This window comes from Chrysochloris asiatica, unplaced genomic scaffold, assembly GCF_000296735.1.
Source record: "Chrysochloris asiatica unplaced genomic scaffold, ChrAsi1.0 scaffold00089, whole genome shotgun sequence".
NCBI classification, from domain to species: domain Eukaryota; kingdom Metazoa; phylum Chordata; class Mammalia; order Afrosoricida; family Chrysochloridae; genus Chrysochloris; species Chrysochloris asiatica.
The window spans coordinates 12,230,750-12,237,355 of record NW_006408607.1 but is presented as its reverse complement, the minus strand read 5'-3'; the positions used below and the strand labels follow the sequence as shown (position 1 = coordinate 12,237,355).

The following is a 6,606-nucleotide window of genomic DNA, read 5'->3' as shown; positions in this document are numbered from 1 at the left end:
TCAAACTTGCAATAAGATGCACTGATAATTACTGGTGATTTAAATGCAGACATAGGAAACAAGAGGAGGATCAGTAGTTAGAAAATATGTCCTTAGTAATATAAATGATGCTAGAGGTCACATGATAGAATTTTGCAAGATCAATGATTTATTCAACACCAATAACTTTTTTTCATCAGCATCAGTGAGCACTATATACGTGGACCTCACCAGACAAAATGCACAATAACAAAATTTACTACATCTGTAGGAATATACAATTGTTTTTGATGAGTGCTGTTGAGTAGGTTCTGACTCATAGGGACCCTGTATAGGATTTCCGGGGAGTGGCAAGTGAGTTGGAACATGTGGTTCAAACCAACCTTGCAGTTCAGTGCTTGTCCTACAGCATAACACTAGAACAGGGAGATGTAGTGAAGATGTTCAATATAATCTTCCAAATAAGGCCAGAGGAAGATTGTGGAACACACTATCGATTACTCCTGTGTAAGTTCAGGCTGAAGCAAAAGAAAACTAAAACAAGCCTAAGGGAGCCAAAATATAACCTTGAGTATATCTGACCTGAATTTAGAGAACAAGTCAAGAACAGATTTGATGCATTAGACACCAATGACTGGAGACCAAGACTAGGTGTGTTTTGGGATGACATCAAGAATATTATATATGAAGAAATCAAAAGTTCATTAAAAAGATAGGAAAGAGGCTATCAATAAAGTTTTGGTGAGCAAAGATTCCCTTTTCCTTGGCAAGATGGAGGAGTATGACCTGACTACTCACATCACGCATTTTTTGGATTGCTAACTAGTCTTTCTGCTGCTTGAGTTTCTCTCCGTAAAGGAGACATATAAGGAAAAGAATTATTATAAGGGAAATTGGATCTTCCTAGTAATACCAACATGGTAGATTTTGTTATGGATGTATACAAGAATCTTTATTCTTATGATATTCCTCATGCTCTGAGAGAAAAAAGAACCACAGTCGTTGCACAACTAAAACAACTTCAAGCAGAAACAGAGCCAATTGTGAAGATGTTAGAAGATCCAGAAACTGTAAAGCAAATGAAGTCAACCAGCGATGGTCATATGTTATTTGACTACCTGGCAGACAAGCATGGAGTTAGGCAGCAATGTTTAGACACTACTGTTATGCAAAATTCCAGTATGAATGCGGGAATTATCCAGGAGCAGCTGAATATCTTTACTTTTTTAGAGCGCTGGTTCCAGCAAAAGAGAGAAATGTTTTGAGTTCACTTTGGGGGAAACTGGCCACTGAAATCTTAATGCAGAATTGGGATGCAGCAATGGAAGACCTTACACAATTAAAAGAGACCATAGATAATAATTCTATGAGTTCTCCACTCCAGTACCTTCAGCAGCAAACATGGTTCATTCACTGGTCTCTGTTTGTTTTCTTCAATTACCCCAAAGGCCACAATAACGTTATTGATCTCTTCCTTTATCAGCCACAGTATCTTAATGCAATTCAGACAATGTGTCCACATATTCTCTGCTATTTGACTCCAGTAATCATAGCAAATAAAGATGTTAAAAAATGCCGGCAAGTGCTCAAAGACCTGGTCAAGTTTATCCAATAGGAATCTTACACATATAAAGACCCAAATACAGAATTTGTTGAATGCTTATACATTAACTTTGACTTTGATGGGGCTCAGAAAAAGCTAAGGGGATATGAATCAGTGCTTGTAACTGACTTCTTCTTGGTGGCTTGTCTTGAGGATTTCATTGAAAATGCCTGTGTCTTCATATTTGAGACTTTCTGTCTCATCCATCAGTGTATCAGCATTAACATGTTGGCAGATAAACTGAACATGACTCCAGAAGAAGTTGAAAGGTAGATTGTGAATTTGATTAGAAACGCAAGGCTTGATGCCAACATTGATTCTAAATTAGGTCATGTGGTTATGGGTAACAATGCAGTCTCACCCTATCAGCAAATGATTGAAAAGACCAAAAACCTTTCTTTTAGAAACCAGATATTGGTCATGAACATTGAGAAGATGAATCAGAATAGACGGTCAGAGGTAACTCAGGACTCATGCTTCTACTGAAGAACTGTTTTAAAAAGGATGAACACAACTAAAGGAAAGATGTAACAATAAAACCATTGTGTAAAGTGTGACATATATTTTAGAAACAACATATTTTGGAGAATTTCAATAAAATTAGCTGTGTCTCAAAAAAAAAAAAAAAAAAAAAAAAAAGATAGGAAAGACCAAATAGATGAAAGAAGAGTAGGAAAGACCAGATAGATGAAAGAAGAGACTCTGAATATAGAGAAGCTAAACCAATTAGAAGATATGATTAAGTAACAGCACTGCACAGAAATTTTCAAAAGGCAGCTTAAGCAAACAAAGACAAGTATAATAATAAAATGTGCAAAGATCTGAGGACTGAAAAACAAAAGAAAAAACACTCTCAGCATCTCTCAAGCTAAAATAACTGGAAAAAAAATCAAGTTCCAGGTTGCAATATTGAACAATATGAACAGTGTCCTGGTGTACAGTTGTAGGATAAGCATTCGATCCTAAAGTCAGTATGAACTGCAAGATTAGTGGTTCAAACCCACGAATGATTGCTTAGAAACCCAATACAGGGTAATGATGAGTTGAAACCAACTCAATAACATGTAACAACAACAACATGGGGAAATACTGAATGATGCAGGAATCATCAAAAGAAGATAGAAGGAATAGACAGTTACTGAACATAAAAGAAATTGTTGATGTTCAACCATTTCAAGTGGTACAATGTGATCAAGAAATGGCTATGGTATGTAAGGGAGAAGTTCAAGATGCCCAGAAGTCATTGACAAAAAAAAAAAAAAAAGCCTTTAGAAATTGATGGAGTACAAGAAATTTGGTAAACAGATACCTAGCCAACTGATTAGAAGAGATCCATATATACTCATTTCCAAGAAAGTTGACCCAACAAAATGAGGGAATCATTGAGCAATATCATTAATATCATATGCATGTAAAATATTGCTGAAAATAATTAAGAGACAGTTATAGTTGTATATTGATAGGGAGCTGCCGGAAATTCAAGCTTGATTCAGAAGAGAATGTGGAACTAGGGCTATCATTGCTAATATTATATGAATCTCGGGTGAAATTACAGAATATCACAAAGATACTTTTGTTTTATTTAGTACGCAAATGAATTCAACTGCGTGGATCACAACAAAATATGGATAACATTGCAAAGAATGGGAAATCTGGAACACTTAATTGTGCTTATGAGAAATCTGTACATAGACCAAGAGACTGTCTTTGACCAATGAAATACCAGATGTTTTAAAATCAGAAAGGGTGTGTGCCAGGGTTGTGTCCATTCACCATAATTATTTAATCTGTACAGTGAGCAAAAACCTTAGAAGCTGAATTGTATAAAGAATAACATGATGCCAGATTTTGAGGAAAACTAATTAACCTCTGCGATATGCAGATAGAAAAACTTACTGGAAGGTAAGAGGATTTGACATACTTATTAATGAGGATCAAAGACTATAGGTTTTCACATGAATGTAAAGAAAATGAAAATCCTCACAATTAATCCAGGAACAATAAAAATATCATGATAAATTAAAAAAAAAAAGATTACAGTAGCCAGATATTGCATTTTGTTGCATCCACATTCAGTGGTCATGTAAGTCACAATCAAGAAATCAAATGAATTATTAATTTATACAACTCTACTATAAATAAGAAGAGTCCTGGTATGGTGCTGTGGGTTAATGTGCCAGACTGCAAAGTCATTTGAACTGCAAGGTTGGTGGTTCAAGCTCACCAGCTGCTCCTCGGAAACCATATACAAGGTCGCTATGGTTTGGAACCGACTCGACGGCACTTAACAACAACAACTATCAGTGATACCTATTTAAGGGGTGATAGAGCAAAGATGTCTCTTTGAAGAGTGAGGTGTGCCTGATCGAAACCATGGTATTCTCAATTTCCTCATACGCAAGTAAAACTTGGACAATAAATAAGGAAGGCTGGAGAACATGTTTGAAATTTTGAATTTGAATTATGGTGTTGGTGAAGAATACTGAAAGTAACATGGACTAGCAGAAGAGAATACAGCCAGAATACTTCTTGAAAGCCAGGATTGTGGGACACTTTTCTGGACATGTTGTCAAAGGGAAACAGTTTCTGGAGAAGGACATTGTTCTTGGAAAATATGAAAAAGATCCCCAATGTGATTGAATGACACAGTGGCAGCAACAATGGATTCAAACATAATGACAATTGTGAGGATGATGTGTGGCCAGGCAATGTTTTGATCCATTGTGCACAGTGACCCCGTGAATCAGAACTGATTTGACAGCACATAAAAACAAAAACAAAATTTTTTCTATGGTTAACATTATATAATAATTTAGAGGCAACATATGTTTTCTGTCATTTCTATTTTTTCCAACTCAGTAAAAATTTGTAAGTTTCTATTTAGTGCCGTTCACATCCAATGAATGTGCCATGCTGGTATTATTGGGAGTTTAGATTTTCTATTTTATGTGATAGTAATGATACCAAAACATAATACTTGCTGAACATTTATCTTGTGCAGTGCATTATGGAAGAAAATATCATGTGAATAATCTCATTTAAATTCCTTAATACCTCTATGAATTTAGTGCTATTTATTTATTTATTTATTTGCACATTTTATGAAGAAGACATTAGTCTCAAAGAGATTAAATAACCCATGACCATGTACTTCAGGTGCGGGGCTGTAGGATCAGCATTGGACTTTAAACCACTAAGTCAGCAGTTCAAACCTACCAACTGCTTCTCAGAGACCATGGACAGGGTGGCTATGAGTCAGAATCAATTCAATGGATCTTAACAACAACAGCAACAATAACAACAAAAGCCATAGACCAACAACGTGAGGTGTTGAGACTGGGAGCATTGTGATTCCAGAGGAGACACATCTTTTGAATATGAAAACCAGAGGCGTTTACTTTTTCTCTCCAACATGCTATGCAAAATTCTTATCTGCTTTACCTGTTCTGTGAATACATTCAGTTTGTGACCTTAACCCTAAAGCTCTTCCTGACCTGTGTGTCCTGACCTTCATTTTTTGTCTCCTCCACTTCGAAACCTCTCACACTGCAGTGATATAAAACAAGATATATTTGCCTCCTCCAGGGAAATAGACATTTGTAGATTAGTATCTAGAAGGGAAAACAAGCAAATAAGGAAATAAACAGAATAAATAAACCACATTTTGTGGCATTATATAGCTATTTTTGTGGTTGTTAAGTGCTGCTAAGATTCAATTCCAACTCATAACAACTCCTGTATAGGGTTTTGAGGCTTCAGGGTTGGGAATGGTTGGCCCGAGGGCAGAATGAGACCTGAGAAATCATTTGGTCTGGCCCTTCCAAGGCAACCGTAGTCCACTCATCACATTGCTGTTGTTGTTGTTGTTGTTATGTGCCATAGAGTTGTCCAACTCATAATGACCCTGTATAGGCTTTTCAGGAGTAACTGGTGAGTTTGAACCATCGACCTCACAGTTCAAACTGAGCTTGAAGTCCAGTGCTTATCCTATGGTGCCACATCAGGACTCCAACCATCATATTAGGGGTGAGTTAATTAAATATTTGATCAAATATATTATGTGAATTTTGAAGTTGATTGTTTCAAATGGCCTATGAATGATGTTATAATTTTTGGCAAAATTAGGTTTCCCACCCCAACTTCAATTCTTAGCAAGAGCAGAAAGCCTCATCTTTCTTTTTGAACGTAGGACCCTGTGATTTACAATCTATTGCTTATCATATGCAGTCAGTGTGCTTCATATATTGTTATGGTGGTGGTGGTTGTTGTGTGCCATGGAGTCAATTACAACTCATTAGCGACCTCATATAGTGTTTCTGATGCTATAAATCTTTACAGGATTAGAAAGTCTCATCTTTCCCCCGCAGAAGAGCTGGTAGTTTCGAACTGCTGACCTTGAGATTAGCAGCTTGACTTGTAACCACTACAGTACCAGGGCTGCTTCTATATAGCTATAACTTTCTAAAATTTCCTTAACTGAAGTTATGTAGTTGTTGTTGTTGTGAAATGCCATCAAGTTAGTTCAGATCCATGGTGATCCTGTATAGGGTTTATGAAGAGTGACGGGTGAGCTTGAATCACCAACCTTGAAGTTCAAACTGACTGTGCAGTCCAGGGCATTAACCCACAAAGCCACACCAGGACTATGTTGTTGTTAGGTGCCATCGAGTTGGCATGGACTCATAGTGACCCTATGCACAGGGGACAATTATGAACCAGCTTGTTGTTGTTGTCAGGTGTCATTGAGTCAGAACCGACTCATAGCAGCCCATGCACAGCAGAATGAAACAATGTTCGATCCTGGGCCAACCTCTCCACTGCTGCCACACTTGAGTCCATCAATGATGCCACCTGGCCAATTCATCTCGTCACGGGTCTTCCTCTTTTTCTCTGACCCTCCACCTTACCCAGCATGACATCCTTCTCCAGTGACTATTCCCTCCGGACAATATGTCCAAAGTAGGAGAGACGAAGCTTAGCCATCCTGGCCTCCAAGGAGCACTCTGGCTGCACTTCTTCCAAAA

General features: G+C 37.4%; 1 pseudogene; it reads left to right on the top strand.

Moving 5' to 3' along the window:
* The first annotated feature begins 750 nt into the window (after positions 1 to 750).
* LOC102837473 overlaps positions 751 to 6,606 on the top strand; it is a 63,260-nt pseudogene continuing 57,404 nt past the window's right edge.